The sequence below is a fragment of the Globicephala melas genome, chromosome 3 (assembly GCF_963455315.2).
Source record: "Globicephala melas chromosome 3, mGloMel1.2, whole genome shotgun sequence".
NCBI classification, from domain to species: domain Eukaryota; kingdom Metazoa; phylum Chordata; class Mammalia; order Artiodactyla; family Delphinidae; genus Globicephala; species Globicephala melas.
Genome location: NC_083316.1, coordinates 162,304,578 through 162,329,780, shown reverse-complemented (window position 1 = coordinate 162,329,780; position 25,203 = coordinate 162,304,578).

The following is a 25,203-nucleotide window of genomic DNA, read 5'->3' as shown; positions in this document are numbered from 1 at the left end:
GGCTTCTCCCAACTCCCCAGAGAGGGGAAAAAATTAACAGAAATTCTGTAGAACTATGAAAAGGATAAGAAGTCTGCTATGTAAATTGTGAAACAAAATTCTATGTCTTCCACGTTCTACTCCAGGGTGTTAAGGTAAATGATAAATTGCTTTAACAAAGAGAACCCAAGTAGCAATGGCTAAAACAAGATAGAAGTTTATTTCTTCTTCCAGGAGGGCGGGCAGCTGTACTCCATGTAATCATTCAGGGGCCCAGGCCACTGGTGGCTTTGACATCTTCCACCTATGACTTCTTGAGTGGCTCTCCTTGGCGCTATTCCAGTCCCATAAAAGTAGAGAAAGGGCATAGAGAGGACACACCTTCTTAAAAGCCTCAACTTGGGAGTGGCAGTCACTTCTGCTCCACTGTTGAGCATCAGTCACATGAGCAGTTTAGCTGCAAGGAAGTCTGGGAAATGTAGTCCTTGACGGGGGAGCCATGTTATTAGGGAAAGGGAGGTGGATTTCGTTGGAACCCAGCCATCCCCCGTCAACAATGTAAATTCTATCAGGAAAGAAAATTAAAGTGAATACCTCAGTGAGCTATTGCCTCAACCTGTTAGAATGGCTTTTATAAGAAAAACAAGAAATAACAAACATTGGAGAAAATATGGAGAAAAGGGAATTCTTTACACTGTTGTACTGTAAACTGGTGCAGTCACTATGGTAAGCAGTATGAAGATTCCTCAAAATATTAAGAATAGAGCTACCATATGACCCAGTTATTTCACTTCTGGGTATTGATCCAAAGAACTTGAAAACATTAATTTGAAAAGATATATGTACCCCTGTGTTCATTGCAACATTATTTACTATAGGCAAGATATGGAAACAACTTAAGTGTTCATCAATGAATGAATGGATAAAGAAGATGTGGTTTATATATACAATGGAATACTACTCAGCCATAAAAAAGAGTGAAATTCTGCTATTTGTGACAACACGGATGGACCTTGAAGTTTTCATGCTAACTGAAATAAGTCAAATGGAGAAAGACAAATACCGTACGATTTCACCAGTGTGAAATCTGAAAAAAAAACACAAATGAACAAACAAAATGGAAAAAAAAATTCATAGATACAGAGGACAGATTAACGGTTACAAGAGGGGAAGGAGTGTGGGAGGGGTGGGCAAAATGGGTGAAAGGGGGGTTAACTGTACAGTGATGGATGAGAATTAGACTTGTCGTGGTGATCATTTTGTAGTGCATATAGATGTCAAATTATAATGCTGTACACCTAAAACGTACATAATAATTAAAAAAAAAGAAAATTAAAGAAAAGAGAAATGAGTCCAATTCCAGCTAATACAACTGAGCTGGGCAATATTATTTCAGTTATGCCAAAGTTCTCAAGCTGGCATTCTGTTTCCTGTCCATACAGATGTGTTTGGTCATGTCAAGATGTGCATAATTTTTTATCTCTAAGGAAACACATCTCTTGCTTTCCTTTGTTAATATTTTTGTCCTAAGGTTAAACACCTGTTTTCTTTGAGATCCATTCCTTCCTCCCTTTGCCCAGTGTCACAGGGATCTACATTTCCCAGGTTCCCTTGCCCAAGGAGGTTGGCTAATTGGAGGCAGTGGTAGAAGATTGGAGGGTGGGGCAAGGGAGGAGATGGGGTTTATCTCCTCTTTCTCCCTCTGGTCTTGTGGCTTCTCCACAGCAGTGGTGGTGTCTCCTCCATGCTTCCAGCTCCACTTGCACACCCTTTTCTTTGTCCCAGCTCCTTCTGGGCAATCCATGTGATATTAGCTCCCACAGAACAGCCCTGCTTCTGGACTCTGGTAAACTTTGTCCCTCTAGCCCTAAGAGTGGTAGCCAATGCCTGCTGATGCTAACTTCTGAGTTGCCTCTCTGTTCTCCATTTGGCTTCTCCCCCCTTCACCCCAATCACCCAGGCATTGGTCACCCAGGCATGACCAATTCCCTGTATTTATCTCCCTTTGTTTGAAAGCTCTATAGTGCTATTTTCCTAGCCAGACCCTAATGAACACCCTCATGTTTCTACTTTTGCATTGTTTCTCTTGTAACTTTGCAGAACCTCCCTCTAGAATGGGCAGAATTACTTTTCTTCATACCCCTCTTGCAACTCTGCCATTTGCTGTGAGAATAAAGTGGTTTCAAGAAGAGTGAGTGATTCAGGCAAGAGTTTAAGTCAGGGTCTTTAGTTTGAAATCTGTAGAAAAGGCCAGGAAGTGGGAAACTCAGGAAGGATTTATTTTTTTTTATTTTAAATATAAATTTATTTATTTATTTATTTTTGGCTGCGTTGGGTCTTTGTTGCTGTGTGCGGGCTTTCTCTAGCTGCGGAGAGTGGGGGTTACTCTTTGTTGTGGTGCCCAGGCTTCTCATTGTTGTGGCTTCTCTTGTTGAAGAGCACGGGTTCTAGGTGTGCGGGCTTTAGTAGTTGTGGCACGTGGGCTCAGTAGTTGTGGCTCGTGGGCTCCAGAGCACAGGCTCAGTAGTTGTGGTGCATGGGCTTAGTTGCTTCGCGGCATGTGGGATCTTCCCAGACCAGGGCTTGAACCCGTGTCCCCTGCATTGGCAGGCAGATTCTTAACCACTGCGCCACCAGGGAAGCCTTCAGGAAATATTTTTATGTTGGGTCTTGAGGCAGAATTCTTTCTTCTCTAGGAAACTTCAGTCTGTGCTCTTATGATCTTCAACTGATTGTATGAGGCCCACCCACATTATCAATAATCATTTACTTAAAGTCAACTGATTGTGAATTGTCACATCTACAAACTACCTTCACAGCAACATCTAGACTAGTGTTTGACCAAACAACTGGGTACCATAAACTAGACAAATTGACACATTAAAATTAACCATCACAGTCTATTCTTTGACAACTTGGCGCCCATATACATCTCTTAAACCATACTAAATATCCAAATAAAGACAATAATAACTTTGTATTTCTGCCTAATATGCTGTAATTATCCTGCAAACAACTGAAAATGCACTAAGCTCTTCCCCAGAAAAGAATGCAAACTCCTTGGGTGATGCTCACTCTTCTTGATATTCTGCAACTTAAATATTGTGATGTAAAGTTAACAATATTTATGTATTATGATGTGAAGTTAATACATCTTATAAAAGGATACGAGAAGGAAGAAAAGAAAGAAAACAAAGATGTTTGCTTAATAAATATATGCACAAAACATATTTGTAATGAAATAAGAAAGAAATATAACAGTTATAGTCCTCATTTCTGTATCTGGTCATATAGTCATAGCTGGTATTTATAATTACCCTTTATTACCCATTCCATAGTCTCTTTGCCCTCAGCAAGCATCTCAGTTGGTCGTGGTTCTTTACCTGGTGGGGTGACCCAAACTTTCATTCCTGAGGTCTGGGCCATTAACACATTAGCAGTCTTGCTTGAACTGGATTATTGTACTTTTTCCATTGACTTTGAACATGGGGCATGGTCATCCTTAGAGGAAATTCGAATCTGTCACACAACCTGCTGACTCTCATACCTGTAAACAAGGAAAACAAATTTTGGGATTGTGTGTTACATGGCATGATTGCTTCAAAAACCAACGAATACAAACTATAGCTCTACACAGATATGGATACAGTGTGGTCACAAAGCCCAAATAATAGTGCAAAGAAAAAAAGCCTTAAGAGAAAAATGCCAAGAAGTTAACAGTAGTTGGCTTTGGAAGATGGGTGTGTTGGTTGCCCAGGTCAGAAATAGAATACGTATTGCTTTTTTTGGGGGGGGGCACACCTGGCAGCTTGCAGGATCTTAGTTCCCCCACTAGGGATTGAACCCTGGCCTTTGGCAGTGAAAGCACAGATTCCAAATCACTGGACCCCCAGGGGGTACCCAGAAATTGTATTGCTTTTGACAACAACAAAACAATGGAATTAATGAGCTCACATTACTAAACGTTCATGGATAGATATAGCTTCAGGCACAGCTGGACCCAGATACTTGAAGGATGTTGTCAAAACATGATCTCTTTCCATCTTTCCACTCAGGTTTCATTCTCAGGCAGACTAACCCCTCATGATGGCATCCTGGACCCTGATCGTTTCACATTCCCTTTTAAAATTTAAATTTATCCATACCAATTAATAAAGTTCATCTCTTTCCTGCTGGCTCCAGTCAAAATCCTGGCATTACCAGATTGGTTCTGTTTGGGTCACCTCCCACCCTTGAACCAATCTCAGAGGCCAGAGAATGGGTTCCTCCTGAGGGGTGAGCTTACTCCAGGAGCTAGAGATGCAACCTGATTTATTCTGGCCACACGGAATGAGAAAAGTATGGGGGTGAGTGGTTCTCCAAAGGAAAATCAGGCTGTAGCTATCAAAAAGTAAGGGGGTAATGGGTGTTGCACAGTTAAAAATAGTATCTCTCTACCCAAATGGTGCTTTTATTTCTCTATATCTTTTAGAGTTTAGCTGGTTAGTAAGTATTTCTTCTGTTATAGGATGAATGTTTGTGTCCCTCCGAATTCATATGTTGAAACTTCATCCCCAATGTATTGGTATTTGGAAGTGGGGCCTTTGGGAGGGCGGAGTCCTCATGAATGGCATTAGTGCCCTTATAAAAGGGACCCTAGAGAGATCTCTCATCCCTTCAACATGTGAGGACACAGCGAGAAGATGCTATCTATGAATAAGAAGTGGGTCCTCACCAGACACTGAACCTGCTGGTGCCTTGATCTTGGACTTCCAGTCTCCAGAACTGGGACAAATAATTGTCTGTTGTTTATAAGTCAGTCAATCAACAACAAGGTCCTACTGTATAGCACAGGGAACTATATTCAATATCCTGTTATCAACGATAACGGAAGTATATCTGTATAACTGAATCACTTTGCTGTACAGCAGAAATTAACACAACATAGTAAATCAACTATACTTCAATAAAATTTTTTTAAAAAGTCAGTCAATGTATGATATTCTGTTATAGCAGCCCAAATGGACTCAGACAGCTTCTATAATGGAAGCAATATTATTTAAAAAGAACCCCCCTCCCAGAGTCTTCTGTTGCCCTGCTTATGTATCCTTCATGTCTATGTCCTCATGGGCGATGTGTCACTTGGAAAGCCTCATGATCCAGAAGGGAGGAAAAGTTCTCAGCTACGACCAATTGGATTCCTAAATTGAGACCAGATGTTTGGATTGGGGGACTTTTAGAGGTGCCATGTGTCCCTAAGCTGATCACTGATTTCTAAGGCCAGGAACTTCTGCTCCTCAATTTCTTAATACATGTGATGCTGAAATTCCATGATGTTCTGCCATTGGAAAGACACTCAGCCCTGTGTTGCTGAGAGATACTCTGTGGTTGTCGTGGGAGCACTCCAGGCAGAAGAGACAACCAGTCCCTAGGGTTAGGAAAAGACTGTCCTCATAGAGTTAGGAGAGAGTAAAGGGCATCCAGAAGAAATTTAACATTCAGAATTGCTAGCTGAAGGGAAGTAAGACAAATGCCATATGATATCACTTATTTGTGGAATCTAGAATATGACACAAATGAACTTATCTGTGAAACAGAAACAGACTCACAGATATAGAGAACAGATTTGTGGTTGCCAAGAGGGTGGGGTTTGCGGGGAAGGAATGGATTTGGAGTTTGGGATTAGCAAACGCAAACTATTATATATAGAATGGATAAACAACAAGGTCCTACTGTATAGCACAGGGAAATACATTCAATATCCTGTAATAAAGCATAATGGAAAAGAATATGAAAGAGAATATATATATATCTGAATCAGTTTGCTGCACAGCAGAAATTAACACAACATTGTAAATCAACTATACTTCAATTTAAAAAAAGAATGGCTAGCTGAATACTAAATTTACCCAAGAAGCATTAAGAACACAATGTATTCAGGGCAAAGAGGTAGTGGTTAGAGATGCTTGAATTTTTTTTATTGTGGTAAAATAAATGTAGCATAAAATTTACCATCTTAACCTTTTTTTTTTTTTTTGCGGTACGCAGGCCTCTCACTGTTGTGGCCTCTCCCGTTGCGGAGCACAGGCTCCGGACGCGCAGGCTCAGCGGCCATGGCTCACGGGCCCAGCCGCTCCGTGGCATGTGGAATCTTCCCGGACCGAGGCACGAACCCGTGTCCCCTGCATCGGCAGGCAGACTCTCAACCACTGCGCAACCAGGGAAGCCCGATCTTAACCATTTTTAAGTTCAACGGCATTAAATATATTCACACTTTTGTGCAACCATCACCGTTATCCATCTTCAGAACTTTCTCATCTTCTCAAATTGAAACTCTATCCCCATCAAACAACACCTCCCTATTCTCCCTGCCCCCAAACCCTGGAAGCCACCATTCAATTCTTTGTCACTATGAATTTGATTATTCTACCTCATATAAGTGAAATCATACACTATTTGTCTTTTTTGTGACTGACTTATTTAACTTAGCAAAATGTAGTTATGCTTGACTTTTATTCCTGGTTTCTAACCATCCTGTGATTTTCTTGTCTTTCTGCAGAAGCTTTAATGGTGATTACGTTTCTCTTCTTGAGTAAACTTAAGCAAATCTTCAGCGACAGCTTGGTGAGTTTTTACGTGTGTATGCCCTTGTGTGATCACCATCTAAGATAGGATGTAGAATATTACCAGTATTCCAGGGGGAATTCTTTAAATACTTTACTCCTCAAATTAGCAAAAACTAAGAAGTTCGCTAATACCAAGTGCTGGTGAGGATGTGGGGAAATGGGTAGACTTCTACATTATTAATAAAGCATAAATTGGTGTGCAACTTTCCTGGAGAAAAAAAGATGATAGCTATTATATACATTGACCTGGCAATCTCATTGCTAGGTATTTCCTCTTCTGAAACAGTTTGCTGAGATACAGGGATAAGAATGTTCATTGCAGCCTTGTTCGAAGTAGATTAAAACTGGAGAGGGTCCATCATTTGACATCTTAAACACTGTTTGAACAAATTAAGGCACCTCCACACAATAGAATACCAATGCAGTTCTTAAGAAAGACATAGATCTACATAGTGTGCATTATTCTGGAAAGTTCCACAAGGTGATTATTATGTGAACATATGCAAGTTGCAGATCAATTGGCTCAATATGGTTCCTTCTGAATAAATTGAAAGGAATATATAGGAAGATTCGTATGAGTAGGAGCCTATAATAAACGTTTATTCAACTCTCCTTCTTGTTTTGGAAGAATTCCCCAAAATTGGATTGTCGTGATGGGAGGTGGTGCCAGTAGCTTCCCTCTTCCTGCCCCCTTGGAGGCTGGGAAAATCACATGACTTGGACTCAGCTGATTCTTTGCTCTCACCGAGGGGCTTTGATTTTTTTTTAAAAAAATCGTTTTTTAAATTTATTTGTATATTTATTTGGCTGCACGGAGTCTTAGTTATAGCACGTGGGTTTTTTTTTTTTTTTACATCTCTATTGGAGTATAATTGCTTTACAATGTTGTGTTAGTTTCTGCTGTACAACAAAGTGAATCAGCTATATGTATACATATATTCCCATATCCCATCCCTCTTGCGTCTCCCTCCCCCGCTCCCTATCTCACCCCTCTAGGTGGTCATAAAGCACTGAGCTGATCTCCCTGTGCTATGCAGCAGCTTCCCACTAGCCATCCATTTTATATTTGGTAGTGTGTATATGTCAATGCTACTCTCTCACTTCGTCCCAGCTTCCCCTTCCCCCACTGTGTCCTTAAGTCCGTCTCTACGTCTGCATCTTTATTCCTGCTCTGCCCCTAGGTTCATCAGAACCGTTTTTTTAGATACCATACATATGCCTTAGCATACGGTATTTGTTTTTCTCTTTCTGACTTACTTCACTCTGTATGAAAAACTCTAGATCCATTCGCCCCATTACAAATAACTCAATTTCATTCCTTTTTATGGCTGAGTAATATTCCACTGTATATTTGTGCCACATCTTCTTTATCCACTTAGCTGTTGATGGACATTTAGGTTTCTTTCATGTCCTGGCTATTGTAAATAGTGCTGCAATGGACATTGTGGTACATGTCTCTCTTTTTTTTTTTTTGCAGTACGCGGGCCTCTCACTGTTGTGGCCTCTCCCGTTGCGGAGCACAGGCTCCGGACGCGCAGGCTCAGCGACCATGGCTCACGGGCCCAGCCGCTCCGTGGCATGTGGGATCTTCCCAGACCAGGGTATTAACCTGCATCCCCTGCATCGGCAGGCAGACTCTCAACCACTGCACCATCAGGGAAGCCCCATGTCTCTTTTTGAATTATGGTTTTCTCAGGTTATATGCCTAGTAGTGGGATTGCTGGGTCATATGGTAGTTCTATTTTTAGTTTTTTAAGGAACCTCCATACTGTTCTCCATAGTGGCTGTATCAATTTACATTCCCACCAACAGTGCAGGAGGGTTTCCTTTTCTCAACACCCTCTCCAGCATTTATTGTTTCTATTTTTTTTGATGATGACCATTCTGATTGGTGTGAGGTGATACCTCATTGTGGTTTTGATTTGCATTTCTCTAATGATTAGTGATGTTGAACATCTTTTCATGTTTGTTGGCAATCTGTATGTTTTCTTTGGGGAAATGTCTGTTTAGGTCTTCCGCCCATTGTTGGTTTGGGTTGTTTGTTTTTTTGATATTGAGCTGCATGAGCTGCTTGTATATTTTGGAGATTAATCCTCTGTCAGTAGCTTCATTTGCAAATATTTTCTCCCATTCTGAGGGTTGTCTTTTCGTCTTTTTTATGGTTTCCTTTGCTGTGCAAAAGCTCTTAAGTTTCATTAGGTCCCATTTGTTTATTTTTGTTTTTATTTTCATTTCTTTAGGAGGTGGGTCAAAAAGTATCTTGCTGTGATTTATGTCACAGAGTGTTCTGCCTATGTTTTCCTCTAAACGTTTCATAGTGTCTGGCCTTACAGTTAGGTCTTTAATCCATTTTGAGCTTATTTTTGTGTATAGTGTTAGGAAGTGTTCTAATTTCATTCTTTTACATGTAGCTGTCCAGTTTTCCCAGCACCACCTATTGAAGAGGCTGTCTGTTCTCCATTGTATATTCTTGCCTCCTTTATCAAAGATAAGGTGACCATATGTGTGGGGCTTTATCTCTGGGCTTTCTGTCTTGTTCCGTTGATCTATGTTTCTGTTTTGGACACGCGGGTTCTTTACTTGCAGCATGTGGGATCTACTTCCCTGAGCAGGGATTGAACCCGGGTCCTCTGCATTGGGAGCACAGAGTCTTAACCACTGGACTACCAGGAAAGTGCCAAGGGGCTTTGACTTTTGAATGAGTGACGCTAAGTGACATTTGGGAATTTGTTCACACAGTGGTGACAGCAGTGGGGTCCCAGACAGATGATGTCTGCTAAAACACAGCTTCTTAGAATTAATGTGCACATGAATTCCCAAGGGATCTCATTAAAATTCAGATTATAATTTAGTATCTTTGGGGGGGGGTCCAAGGTTCTGTATTTCTAAGAATTTCCCAGGTGATGCTGATGCTTCTAGTCTGGGGACCATATAAAAAGATGGTTGCTCTGTCTTCTACTTATTGGCATTAGGTGGTACTTTTCACTCCTGCCTGTGTCACCAGGATGGTTCTTCAGCCCTTGTCAATTCTGCGGACCCCAATATCCTTCCAATAAATATCACATTTTCAAGCCAGAGTCTGGTATTTGCGACAAAACAATTAATTGACATGATGCCTAAGATGTTTTATATTTGAAGTAATAACACATTGTTAAGAGCAGCTACCCAGGGCAGCAACTGTTGTCTACCAAAATTCCATCTCCATTTTCCACATAATTTAGTTAAACTGGACACCTGGCTGCCAAAATACATTTCCCAGCCTCTCTTGGAGCCAGGTGTGGCTCTATGATTAAGTTATCACCAACAAGATATAAGTAGAAGTGATACATGCAATGTCTGCAGTATCAGTTAGCTATTGCCAAAAATGCTGTGTAGCCAAACACCCCAAAATGCAGGGGCTTAAAATGACAATAACCTATTTTCATTTATTTCTACAGGTTGACTGACCTTGACTGGGGCAACTGAATTCTACTCCCCATGTTTCTCATTCTTTTTCAGGGACCAATGGATTAGCGAGCATGGGCATGTCCTTCCCATGACAATGGCAGAGGCACAAGAAAGCAAGGGGAGACACTCAAGGCTTCTTGATGCCTAGGCTCAGGAAGGGCATACCATCTGTTTTGTCTTTTTGTCTCGGCCAAAGCAAGTCATGTGATTAAACTGAAAGTCAAGAGGTGAGGACATATGTTCTGCCCGTGACGAGATTATTGCAAAGGTATATAAAAAAAAGGTAGGAACACAGGGAGAAGACAAGATATAAGAAAATTTCTACTCCTGGAAGTTTGGGTTATCTATCATTTATCGAACCACCCTCAAGTTATAATGGCATAAAATAACAACCATTCTGTGTGCTATCAAAGTCTGTGAGTCAAGAATTCAGGACGGGCATGACAAAGATGGCTTGATTTTGCTGCATGGTGTCTGGGCCTCAGCTGGGAAAGCTGAAAGGTTGAGGTGACTCAACAGCTGGAGGCTGAACTCATCTGGAAGTTTGATGTCTCACTTCCATGTCTGGTGGTTGATGCTGAGCGTTGGGGTTGTGGGGGGACCTCAGTTGGGGCTGTTGGTCAGTACAAGTGACCTCTCTATGTGGCTGCTTAGGCTTCCTTACAGCATGGTGGTTGAATTCCAAGACCAAGTGCCCCAAGAGAACAAGACATAAGTGTGTGGTATTTTTATTGTCCTGGACTTTATTGTGTTGGAAGTCACACAGGGTCATTTCTGTTGTACTTACTGGTTGAGGCAGTCACAAAGGCCCACCTAGGATCAAGGAAGGGTGACATGGATCCTACCTCACATAAGAGTGCCAAGGTGACATTGTTAGAAGAGCACGTGGGATGGGAGATGGATATTACTGAGGCCATCTTTGGAAATCTGCCACATGAAATGTCCCCTATGTCCCCTTCCCATGATCCAGAAGACAGCTTCAAACTTTCAATTGAGGACAACACCTTAGAGAATGAAGGGCAATAAGATGGACAGAATCTGTGTCCCTGAGTGACACATGGAGCAGAGCCACCCATGAACCAGGACTTCCCTGTCTGGACTGTTTTGCAAGGGAAATGACACTATTTTCACTAAGCCTTTCCATTGTGGAACCTCTATGTTACAGCACCTTATCTTTGTATCCTAATAAATACATTATCTTTAATGAAAGAATTAGAGGTGAGGTGCATATAGAAGTTTTTCCCTTTCTTTGGGGACTTTTTGTACTCTTTGAATTATATAACTACACACACACACACACATGAAAATGCCAGTGGGATTATCTAGATGGTCTTAGATCAATTATTTTTCGTTTCGCCAGCAAATATTATTTCAAACTTCATTTGATGAATGAAACCATTGTGTTATGGGCTAAACTGTGTAACCCCCTCAAATTAATATGTTGAAGCACTAACCCCCAGTACCTCAGGGTGTGATTGTATTGGGAGATAGGGCCTTTTAAGAGGTAATTAATTTAAAATGAGACCATTTTAGTGGGCCCTAATTCAATCTGATTGGTGCCCTTATAAGAAAAAATTTGGACACACAGAGAGACACCAGGGATGTGGATGCACAGAGAGATGACCATGTGAGGACACAGCGGGGAAGAAGCTGTCTGCAAACTAAAAAAAGAGGCTTCAGGAGGAACCAGTCTTGCCTATACCTTGAGAGAAGCCTGTGCACCGCAACAAAGAGCCTGCATGACGCAACTAAGAAAAGATGCAGCCAAAAAAAAAAATTTAGTGAGAAAAGTGGCATTACTTTGCATATTTGCAAATCTCCTTAATGTCAGGCTTAATAGAAGACATCAGTATTCTCATTTGTGAAACTATCTTATCACTCTGTTGTGATATTTTGTTTTAGTCCAAGTCTATGAAGAAAATCTACAAAGATGAAGTTGGAAAAGGAAGGAAAAAACATTTCAATAGCCTTTTCAGGAACTCAGGAATTCTTTTTTATACTATACTAAAATTCAAAGAGTAGTAGTTTCATAAAGGTTAGCTGTAGTGAGCAATCACCATTTCAACGGGTTCTGCTTTATTAAAATCCATTGGTCTACCTTGCACTTTTTATGACATCATGTATTGGTCTTTTGGAAAATATTAGTTCACTAAGTTATGTAGATTTTCCAAACATCTACACATTTCACTACATGATAAAAAAATCCATTTCTTAATATCACCACCAATCTCATCAGAAAAGTCAATATTAGAAAACTGTCAAACACAGTGACAAATACATGACTTCCAAAATTCTAATTTTCTCCTGAAAGCTCAAATTTTATTACTGGCAACAATCACTGTCAGTTGTTTTCCTGGAAGAAGCAGGCCCACTTCATTCATTTTTGAGAAAATTTCTGCCAAACACCCAAGTCTGAATCACCAGAGTTAGCATGTTATTTGTTCTTTAAATAAATCATTGTTCATGAAAAAAACTGGCAAATTCAACTATCAAACATTCACACAAGTGCTGTCCTCAGGGTACCCACTTACTTGTCTATCATCATTGGCTCAGAGGTGGTCATGTGATATAGGCTGGGCCAATCAGAGTGCGTCTCAGGACAGAGACATTCTATCTCTCTCTCCAGTTGTGAACAGGAAGCATGGAGTTCCAGGGAAGCTGGCAGCCAACTTGTGACCATAGGGATGGCCTACACCATGAATGGCAGGGCAGAGAGATGGGAAGAAACTAGGCCATTGGTGACATCATTGAGCCAGTATACCAAGCCTCTCTTGAAAACCCATTCTACTTTTCATTTATTATATTTATGATGTCTGCTTGGGTTTATCATCCACTGGGTGACTTAAACAACAGACATGTATTTACTACAGCTCTGGAGGCTAAAAGACAAAGATCAATGTTCCAGTCAATTAAGTTTCTAGTGAGGGCTCTTATTCCTGGCTTTCAGATGGCCCCCTTCCTGCTGTATCCACACATGGCATTTCCTTTGTTTAAGAACATGGAGACAGTGTGATTTCTCTCTTTTCCTCTTCTTATTAGGACTTCTTATTGAATTAGGGCCCCACCTTTATGATCTTATTTAATCTTAATTACCTCCTAAAAGCCCTATCTCCAAATACAATCACATTGGGGGATAGGGCTTTAGCATATGAATTTTAGGAGGACACAATTCAATCCATAGCAACCAGTACTTCTCTTTATGTCCAATGCAGTTTGAGATTTTACTTATTCACAACCAGAAGCATCCTAAACAAGCCAGTGGGAACTTAAGTGATTTTTCATGTCTGAGCTTCAGTTTTCTCATCTGTAAAATGCTTAAAAGTCAGGAGGTCCCTGTTGTCCTCATGTTACCATGTGGATTAAGTGAAACAATGTATTTATGAATGTTTGGAATAATATGAACTTCATGGAAGATACTCATGAAAATTAATATTAACAAGAAGGCTGCCAGACAAGGGTCAGATGTAGGCACAGCAAGGAGAATGAAGAAGGGGGAAATGACATCCTGTTTTTCCAAAGAGACAGATAAATAGTGATATGAATGTGCATAATTGTGGTATGCATGCCTGACTCACAGATCCAAAAATAAACCTTTAGACCCTATATGGCGCGAGTAATTATAAATATAGCAATATTAGCTGTGAGTGACAAGCCCAATTAGAGGACGTGCAGATGATTTAGAAGATCTTCATGCAAAGCATCTTGAGTCGCTATAAAAGTATTTGATATTTACAGCTCAAGAAAGAGATGAAAACTAAGAGAAGATAGTTCATGATCTGACTGTGGATCTGCTCTATCGTAGGTGCTGTCAATGCCAAGTTTTTCTCTTCTCATCCTCAGTCATCACACCCTGGCCCAACTTCCAAAGGCCAGCATCTGCATTCACTTGTCTGAGACTTTCTCTGGCCTTTGAGGCACACACTGTGATCTACACAGTCAGGCCAGAAATGCCAGGGAAAAACAGCTTCCGTAAGTGCAGTCAACCAGTGACTGGTAGGAAGTGGTGGATAAATACCCCAGCTCTCTCGCTCCTCAGTTGGAAAATACTGAGATCTGTATTCTATGCTGCTTCCCAGAGGCTCCCAGAGAGACTGAGTTCCAGTTTCCCACTGTGGTAACTTGCTTGATAACATGCTCTGTACTGGCTGCCTTCCTTCCCTGTCTCAATTTCCATTCCCCTCCTGGGTCCCCTGGAACCACCTCTAAAATCAACGACTTTCAGTGAATAGTGTCTAAGAGTCTGCCTCTGAGAGCCCAAAGGAAGACATATTTCCCCACCTGCCTGCATATATTTTGCCAAGAGTAAGAAGTCCTTACGATTCTCTATAGTGTTTCACACTTCTCAAGGTAAATCCACATACAAGGGGATATTATTTAGCAATAAAAAAGAATAAAATAGTGATGGGGCTTCCCTGGTGGCGCAGTGGTTGAGAGTCCGCCTGCCGATGCAGGGGACACGGGTTCGTGCCCAGGTCCGGGAAGATCCCACATGCCATGGAGCGGCTGGGCCCGTGAGCTATGTCCACTGAGCCTGCGCGTCCGGAGCCTGTGCTCTGCAACGGGAGAGGCCACAACAGTGAGAGGCCAGCGAACCGCAAAAAAAAAAAAAAAAAAATAGTGATGGACACAACAACATGGAGGAATCTCATATGTATTATGCTGAGTGAAAGAACCTGGAATCAAGTGACTACATACAGTATACTTCCATTTATATGATCTCCTGGGGCTGACAAAACTATAGGGACAGGTCGATCAATGATTGCTATGGACTGAAGGTGTGGGAAAGAGTTAATTACAAAGGGTCATGAGGGAACTGTTTGGGGTGATGGAACTCTTCTATATCTTGATTTTGGGGATGGTTCCATGACTTTGTGCATTTTTCAAACCTCATAGAACTGTACACTAATAAAGGGTGAATTTGACTGTATATAAATTATACCTCAATGAAAATGGTCATTTGAAGAAAAAGCATTCATCGTCATTGTCTTAGCTGGTTGTCATGACAACCCAGCAGCAATCAGGCAGGATTATTCATTTTTTCAGCCAACTGTTTTGAGCCGTATCTGCATTCTGCAATGCTGCTTCCTCCTAAACCCACTGCTGCTTGCCTTCCGATCCACCATTCCTCTCAAATTGTTCTTGCCACGGTCGCTAGTGACCTCATATTTGCTCAAGCCCTTGGCTAATTTTCAGCCCTAACTTCCTTGACTTTTATTTTATTTTATTTTTTACCACTTGGCATTCCTGATGCTCACGCCTTGGATCTCCTCCAGCCCATGGCTTTCAAGATGCTGCTCTTTCCCGCTCTGCCTTTGGCTGTCCTCAGTTGCTTCTTTATCCCATCCCTCCCCATTTGCCTACTTTTCCTCTACACATATTTCTCCTCACCTCCCTAGGGGAGCTCATCCAGCCTTTTGGCACCAAATATCCCTTAGATACTCATGACTGCCAAATCTGTTTTACCTCTTATCCCCTTACTTCCTACTCACCTGGATTTCCAGTATAATACTCATCAGTTGATTTTGCAGCCTCCATTAGTGACATTAAATCAGGGAAGCGTTTTCTAAAACAAAACTTACAGCTCAGTGCTGCTGTCACTAAGTTTCAGGCCACTTACTTAACTTCACATTTTCTTTATCCATTTATCTATTGATGGACATTTAGGTTGCTTTCATATCTTGGCTGTTGGGAATAATACTGCAATGAACATGGGAGTACAGATATCTTAACAAGATCCAGATTTCCTTTCCTTTGGATATATACCAGAAGTAGGATTGATGGATCATACGGTAGCTCTATTTTTAATTTTTTTATGTTTTCCATAATGGCTGTACCAATTTATATTCCCACCAGAGTGCACAAGTGTTCCCTTTTCTCTACATCTTTACCAACGTTTGTTATCTCCTGTCTTTTTGAGAATAGCAAAGGTTTATAATCTTAACCTCAACTGGCTAAATACAACACTATCCTGAATAAAGCTGATTAAAAGAGCCCTATTTCATCTTCCTTTGAATTTTTTAATAACTGTTAAAAGTTATACACATTGAAAGAAAGACTACACTTTAGAAATGCAAAAACTGGAAGGTAACGATCTCCATTAATCTTTCACCAAGAGCTCACTAATATTAGTCATTTGCAATTAATCCTCTCAAACATTTATTTAGAAATATACACTACTGGGCTTCCCTGGTGGCGCAGTGGTTGAGAATCCACCTGCCAATGCGGGGGACACAGGTTCGAGCCCTCGTCCTGGAGGATCCCACATGCCACAGAGCAGCTAAGCCCGTGAGCCACAACTACTGAGCCTGTGTGTCACAACTACTGAAGCCTGCATGCCTAGAGCCCGTGCTCTGCAGCAAGAGAAGCCACAGCAATGAGAAGCCCGCGCACCACAATGAACAGTAGCCCCTGTTCGCTGAAGCTAGAGAAAACCTGCGTGCAGCAACAAAGACCCAACGTAGTCAAAAAAAAAAGAAGTATACACTACTATTAGTTTTCAAAGTTAGAACATATTGTACATACTGTTCTGTTACCTGCTTTATTTACTTCATAAGATGTATTGGATGTCTTGTGATTTTAATGCATTTATTTCACAACTGCAGAGGATGCTGCGGTATCCTAAATAATGCTCCTTCACTGAGTTAATCCCTGAATCTGTGAATATTACCTTATATGACAAAAGGGATTTTGCAGATGTGATTAAGTTAAGGATTTTGAGATGAGGAGATAGTCCAGATTATCCAGGTGGGTCCAATGTAATCACAGGGGTCTTTATAAGAAGGAGGCGGGAGATTAGAGACAGAAGGCAATGCGACGATGGAAGCAGGGGGAGAGAGGTATCTGAAGGTGATACATTGCTGCTTTTGAAGATGGAGGAAGGGGCTATGGGGCAAGCAATGCAAAGAATGCATCTCTAGAACCTGGAAAATGTGAGGAAATAGATTCTCTTCTAGAGCTCCCGGAGAGAAGGACAGCCCTGCCTACAATTAGGTTTCAGATTGGTGGAACCCATTTCAGACAATACATTTATACTATTTTAAGCAACTAAGTTTGTGGTAATTTGTTAGAGCAGTAATAAGAAACTAATATAGATGCCGTTCCATGTTGTGGTATAATTTATTTAACATATTTTTTGTTGGTGGCCATTTAGGTTACTTCAAGTTTTTTTTTTTTTGCCGTTACAAGCACTGCTTGTGTTAGATTGCCATAATGGTACCAATTCTTCCTGCTTCTCTGTATCCACACCTTTTGCCATTAATTTTGTAGCATCCTATCACTTTGACTGTGGGGTTGGCTATATGACTTGCTTTGGGTCAATGGAGTGTTGGTAAGAAGATGCATGAAAGGTGCGTATTTGACTGGGCTTACTTACTCTTGCACCAATGCCATCACCATGAGAACACACCCAGGGTAACCTGCTGGACAATGAGAGACATGTGGAGCATAGCCAAGTTGCCCTTGTCACCCCAAGGTCAACCAGCCAACCATCAATCTTGTGAAAAAGTCTAGCTAAAATCAGCAAAACCATTTGATCTTCAACTGACCCCAGACATATGAGCAACAAACTTACTGTTGTGTGCCATTGATATTTTGTGCTTATTTGTTATGCAGTATTATCATGACAATAGGTAACTGATACAAGCCTGTTCTGAGCATTTGTGCAATTGTCTCTCTAGGTTAGGGTGAACACTAGAAATGAAATGTTGAGAAAATGGTGATTGTAGTGGATATCTTTTGGAGTATCTACTTGTCTACAATCCAATGACCTCCACCCCTCTCATTCTTCCATCCAAAGGAATGGGCCAGGAAGCCATGTTGGTGCAATGTGATTGCTCCTCTCTCCTAACTTCCCCAGCCACCATTGATTAGCTTGGGAAGTGTATCTCACTCAAACTGGCTACTTCAGAGCCTTTACTGTCCTTTGGAATTGGGGCCAAACGATTCTTTGGTTTAAGCCATTGGTCCCTTGATTGGAAAGCACAATGGGAACGGGATCATTTTTATTTCTTTCCCAACATACTGCATGCAAGAAAAAAATAATCATGGGATTCCCTGGTGGCGCAGTGGTTGAGAGTCCGCCTGCCGATGCAGGGGACGCGGGTTTGTGCCCCAGTCCGGGAAGATCCCACATGCCGCGGAGCGGCTGGGCCCGTGAGCCATGGCCGCTGAGCCTGTGCTCCGCAACGGGAGAGGCCACAACAGTGAGAAGCCCGCGTACCGCAAAAAAAAAAAAAAAAAAAAAAGAAAGAAAGAAAGAAAGAAAAAGAAAATAATAATCACCAACTATCTTGAGTGCTTACTGTGTTCCAGGCACTCTGCATTTATTATCTCATTTTCTCACACCAGCCCTATAATTCAAGTCCCAAGATTATTCCTATTTTTCAGATGAGAAAACTGAGACTCAGAGAGATTAAATCCCTTGCCCAAGAGCACACAGTCAGAAAGAAGCAGAGACAGATTTGCCTCTCACATAGCTAACCACAGTGCTATATATTCTGCCATCATATGGCAGGAGCTCAAAGAATATTGAGCATGAATATATGGATGGATGCAGAGTGAGAAGATTGAAGCTGATGTGTAGGTATTGAAGAACTACCAGGTTCTGATGGCTTTTTAAAAAAATCAATTTTTATTGTAGTATAGTTGCTTTACAATGTAGTGTTAGTTTCTCTGATGGTTTTTTGATGACTGGTCCTAGTTCCTGTGAGAGGAATGCTTGACCTTGCATTATATGAGGTGTGGCATGTCCCTTCCCATTTATCATCATCATCATCATCATTTTGGTTAGGCTACCTTTAGTTAGTTTATGCTACACACTTCAAAAATAATAAATAAATATAAGCATGCATGTTTAGGTTTTAAATAACATTTTAACAATATAAATATTAATAATATTAGTATAACTTTGCCCTCCCAACACTGTTATAAAATATTCACCCCCAGAACAGCATGAATTAATGTGTCTTTCCACATCCTAGCCCACACTGGATATTATCAAAATTTTTTTTTTATGTTCAAGGAAGAGACAAGCTTCTTTTTATTCTCCCTGGGCTGGTAGACAAAGTCTTCCTGGTACCTATTCCCTAGGGTGTGGTCCTACCTGAGTCCCAGCTCTATATAGAAAATGTCAATTCCTATTCATCTATTCACTAAGGACATTAGGCCTCATCTCTTGCCTTGCAGAGTCAGTAAAGCCCCTAATACTCCCTCACCATTATGCTCTACAAGCTTTTTCAGGACCATGTCACATGCCTACCTCCTGACTCTCAGCTGTCTCTTCTCTGACTCCTGGGCAACGCTTTATTTCTTTAGAGCTCACTCATGCATGTATATTTGTACAACATCACTAACCATTAGGGAAATGCAAATGAGCACCCCAGTGAGATATGACTATACACTCACTAGAATGGCTATCATCCAAAAGATAGATGATACCAATTGCTGGCGAGGCTAGGGAGTGACGTGCCCACTGCTGGTAGAAAACAGTGCGGTAGCTTCTTATGGAGTTAAATGTATGCTCACCTTATGACCTGACAATTCCACTCCTGGGTATTTACCCAGGATAAATGGAAACACGTCCACACAAAGGCTTGTATGTGATTGTTCACAGCAGCTCTCTTTGTAATAGTCAAACACTGGCACCAAGCCAAATGTCTATCAACATGTGAGTGGACAAACTGTGGTCCAGCCATACAATTTAATATAATAAAAAGGAACAGATACTGATAAACAGACCAACGTGGATGAATCTCAAAGCATTATGTTGTATGAAAGGAGCTGGACACGAAAGAGGAAATACTGTATGAGTCCATTTATGTAAAATTATAGAATAGATGAGTTTAATCTATAGTGACAGAAAACAGATCGGTGAAGGTCTGGGGACAGTGATGGGGTGTTGGTGATAGGGATGTTGTGTTGACAGCAAAGGAGCACGAGGGAATTCTGGGGTGATGGATATGTTCTGAATCTTGATGATGGTGGTGGTTATGTGGTATATACATTAGTCATCAAACTGTACTTTTCAGATGTATGCCTTGTATTGTAGATAATTTATATCTCAGTAAAGTTGGTTACAGTGTGTTCCGTGTTATCCAGTAGGGACTTGATATAGTGACGGGCTTTTCTCCACGTCCTGTCCACCGTTGGACCCCTCCTGGAAATCTTTGGCATGTCTTTCGCTAGCCCAACATTTTTTGAGGACCCACTTTGTGTGGGACACTATTTAAAGTGTTTACTTAAAAAGATAAAGTGCTCATTTATTTCATAATCACTTCATCAAGATTAGCCCATTCACAATTCTTAACCTATTTTATAAGGAGGAAACTGAGACTCAGAGTAATTGTTATGGATTGAATCATGTCTCTTCATAATCTTAGTCCATTCAGGCTGCTAGAACAGAACGTCACAGTCTGGATGGCTTATAAACAACAGATATGTATTCCTCACAGTTGTGGAGGTTGGGAAGATCAAGGCACCAGCAGATTCAGTATCTGGTGAGGGCCTGCTTCCAAATGGCCATATTCTCCTTGTGTCCTCACATGGCAGAAGGGATGAGAGAGCTCTCTGGGGTCTCTTCTTATAAGGGCATGAATCTCATTCTGGAAGGCTCCACCCTCATAACCTAATCACCACCCCAGAGGCCTCACCTCCTAATACCATCACATTGGGGTTAGGATTTCAACATATGACTTTCGGGGGATATATTCAGTCTATAGCATCCCTGAAATTCTGACCTTGAAGTCCTACCTCCCAGTACCACAGACTGTGACCTTATTTGGAAATAAGGTCATTGCAGACATACTAGTTAAAATGAGGTCATTAGGGTGGGCTGTAATGCAAGGTGACTGATGTCCTTATAAAAAATGAGAAATTCAGTCACAGCCACACCTACAGGGAGAATGCTGTGTGAGCATGAAGACAGCCGTCTAGAAGCCAAGGAGAAAGGCTGGAGCAGACCTTTCCCTCACAGCTCTCAGTAAGAACCAGTCCTGTTGCCAGCTTGATTTTGGGCTTTTAGCCTCCAGCACCATGAGTAAATAATATTCTTTGTTTGTTTGTTTAAATGCCCAGTTTGTGGCACAGTCCTCCCACAGTATCTGTGAGGCATTCATTTCAGGTCCCCTGTGGGTACCAACATTCGTGGATGCTCAAATCTCTTAAAGTTGGACTTAATCCATGAGTCTCTGAATCCGAGGGTTGGTTGAATCCCCAGACGTAGAACCCACATATTCCAAGGGCCGACAGTAGTTTGTTCTGACTGAGCTAGCAAACTAAAACAGCAACCTAGGATTCACTTTGCTGTACAGCAGAAACTAACACAATGTTGTAAATCAACTATACTCGAATAAAATTTTTAAAATTAATTAATTAATTAATTAATTTGGCTGTGAGGGGTCTTAGTTGTGGCATGTGGGATATTTAGTTGTAGCATGTGAGATCTTTCAGTTGCAGCATGTGGGATCTTTAGTTGTGGCATGAGAACTCTTAGTTGCAGCATGTGGTATCTAGTTCACTGATCAAGGATCGAACCTGGGCTCCCTGCATTGGGAGCACGGATTCTTAGCCAACTGGGCCACCAGGGAAGTCCCTCCAATAAAAATTAATTATTGAATATTAAAAAAAAAAGAAATCATGAAGGTAGGAGGTGCCAAATCTTGCAGTCTGACCACAGATTCAAATTCAATCAATTTCACAAATTCAATTGATTGCTTTCACTGTGTGTCCTTTCTTGGTTTAAATGATTGGCTCACACCGGTGAGGGATAAGGGCATTTCATGTGACATTTTCATCTCTTGCTTTCCTCTCTCCTGATTGCCCTTCCTAACTAAGTGATTGGACTTTGCCCAGGATATACAAGCAGGAATTCCCTAGCCTGGGAGGATGGCAAAGGCGTTCACTGTGCGGGTGGTGGAAGGTGTCATATTTCCTCAGCAGCTCTGTGTGTGCAGTTTTAGCTGCGGGGCTCTGAAAGAGACCTACACCATTCTGGAGGGCATTATAAGTTTTGTCAGCTGTCTGCTCTTTGGCCAAGAGAAACATGATCGGGAGACCATAAATAATGACCCTCTTCCTTTGGGAGAGCTGGCTCAAAAACAGACATCACTATAGATATAAATGTGTATGTGGAACATTCCTTAAGATTTATTGGGAATTCCTTGAAGAATGTATTTTCCCTTTTGTATCTGTTTCCTTTTGTAGCCAGAGGAGACAAAAAATCAGGTCAAGCAGACTGCTGAGAAAAGTGACCTGAATCACAGGGACTCAGAAAATAACTTATGATGCTCTGGCAACAAAAAACTGGTTAAAAAAAATTGGTTAAACTCCATTTGCCATTCTGCTACACATGTTTTCCACCTTATTCTGTGTCCTCAGAGGCTGACCTATAAAGATGACATCACTGGGTCTTATTGCCTCCTGCTGTACTAGTCAGGGTTCTCCTGAGTAACAGAACCAATAGGATGTATATATAAAGAAATAGATTTATTATAAAGAGTTAGCTCATGCAATTATGAAGGCTGACAAGTCCAGAATTTTCAAGGTGGGCCGGGAAACTATAGCTCTAAGGGAGCCAATGGTGTGGTTCCAGTCATAAGGCTGGCAGGCTCAACAGACCCAGGAAGAGCCAATGCTGGATGTTGAATTGGTGGGATGGGTCAGAAATAGATATAATTGAAGAGAAAGAGAAAAGAGAGCCAGGTAGAAGTGATAGCCAGCCCAAGCAGCTGATATAGTGTTCTTGGTCCAGGATCTGTGAAAGCTCTTGACACAGGAATTTTGACACGTCAAGCTCAGAGCTCTGCACTAACACTTCTCTGGAGGTGAGTAAAAGAATGGGGGGAGGAGCTACTGACTGGACATCATGCATTGGTTGTATAGGTTGTGCACTGCACAAATCTAGAGGATGCCCTAGCTGTATGCAGCAGACCTGGTGTGATGGCAGTCTCTTCCCTTCTCATCTCTTATTTCAGTTGCCTCCTATTTTTGAGTGGAAACACTCATAACAGTCTGGTTGGAGTAGCACATACTTATCCTGTGAGTGACACCTTATTACCATTCCAAATATCTGGCTGCTCTCAACTTCCAGACGGTAGTAGACACAAATGACCACACATTTTTCGCAGTTTCTCCCATCGTGAAGTGGAGGCTATTTCCCCATACCCCTGAAGCTGGGCTGGGTCATGTGACTTGCTTTGACCACTAGAATATGGCAAAAATGATAGCAGGAGAGTTTTGACTCTAGGCCTCAAGGGATTTGTAGCTTCTGCTCTTGCTTTCTTACAACTCTTCTGCCATCATGTAAACAAGCTCAGGCTAGTCCACTGGAGGATGTGTTACCACAGGGGGTGGAGGTGAGCTCTTCTAGCAAATCACCCTCAGACTGCTCAGTTTGCCAGCAGGTATGAATGAGGTCATGCTAATCATCTAGACCCAGCCACAACACCAGAAGACTGCAGAGATCAGCTGACCTAGCCAAAATCAGATGAACCACTGAATTAACCTAAACAATTATGACAAATAACTCATGTTTTATTGTTCTAAACCACTAATTTTGGGGGTGGTTTGTTATACAGAAAGTGCTAACTAATACGTAGACACAGAGGAGGATAAATTTTCTCTACCCTCTTGAAGTTTAGTGTAGTCATGTGACTTGCTCTGGCCAATGACATATGAGCAGAAGTGATGTGAGTCAGTTCTATGGAGTATTTAAGAACTGGGGCACCATTCTCCATCTTCCTTTTCACTGCCATGGTAACTGCCGTTGTTTGAGCTGGTGGAGACTTCAACAGTCTGGGTCCTTGGATGACAGTGTTTGTGGAGAACTTTTCATCTGTGAAGGACTTTTAACATGAGTGAAAATGCACTTTTACCATTTACCAGTATCACCGAGATTTGGAGATATTTGTTATTGCAGCATAACCTAGCCTATACTGATGAATACATCTCAGTCCAGAGATCTGAGATGTCCTTCCCTGGCCCACATGAGCTACAGTTTGCATGGATCTTTGTGCTGGGGAGACTTCTACATCATGTTCTCTTTCCTCTTAGAAATCGCAAGTTCTTCATCCATATCCTGCCTCAGACACAAAGTTTATCCTCACTTAGCAAAACCCTCTTTCCTTGCTTCAAAGAGGAAGGAGTGGAAACTTTTTGTTATTTAAAGAGACATAGAACAAAGGGGAATATTCATTCATTCATCCATTCAACAAATATTTTAAAGGAGCTTATTTTATTCATTCATTCATTCACTTATTTATTCATTCATTCAAAATATATTTATTGAACATCTTGTGCTACAAACAGTTGCAGGTGCTGGAACTGCAGCTATGAATGAAACAAAGCCCCTGCCTTCTGAATTTCATGTTCCAGTGGGGGGATACTAACAATAAACAGATATATAATATAATATCAAGTAGTGATAAACACAACTATGAAAAGATCCACAAAGAAAATCAGGGTAAGGGGTTAGAAAGTGACGAGGGCTGTTTTTCAGGTAGGGTACAGAAATGATCTCTCTGAATGAGTGATATTGTTACTGAAAGTGGCGTTCCGGCTGCTCAGTGCTCAAAAGGCAATAAAGGGGCAAGGTTGGTGGAAAGGAAAGTCTGCTTTATTTTGGATGCCAGCAACTGAGGGGGGTGGAGGAGGGCGGACTCCTGTCCAAAGGCCACCTCACCCCCCCACTGACAATCAGTGGGCAAGAGCTTTTATAGACGGAGGGAGGGGGCTGCTTGCAGAAACAGCACAGTCAGCTCTGACAGTCATCTTGAAATTGGTCATGTGGTGATCTGGTGATCTGACCAGCGTCATCTTGATTGTTTTTTTTGTGTGTGTTGGGGGGCCATGCCGAACAGCTTGCGGGATCTTAGTTTCCTGACCAGGGATTGAACCGAGGCCCTCGGCAGTGAGAGAGTGGAGTCCTAACCACTGGACCGCAAGTGGATGGATTTCCCCCATCTTGATGGTTTTAAGCACAATCTTCAGTTCCAGGGGTTGGTTTGTTCCCATTTCCTTGAGACCAGTTCTCGGAATTGTGGCAGCTTATATCATGGCTACAGCTGTTCATCATGTAGTTAACTCCTCCTATCTGGTAGGGGTTTCCGTATCTACAAGATAGCTCACAGGATATGGCTTGGAATAGTATCTATAGCCCTTGGGAAGGAACTAAATGTCC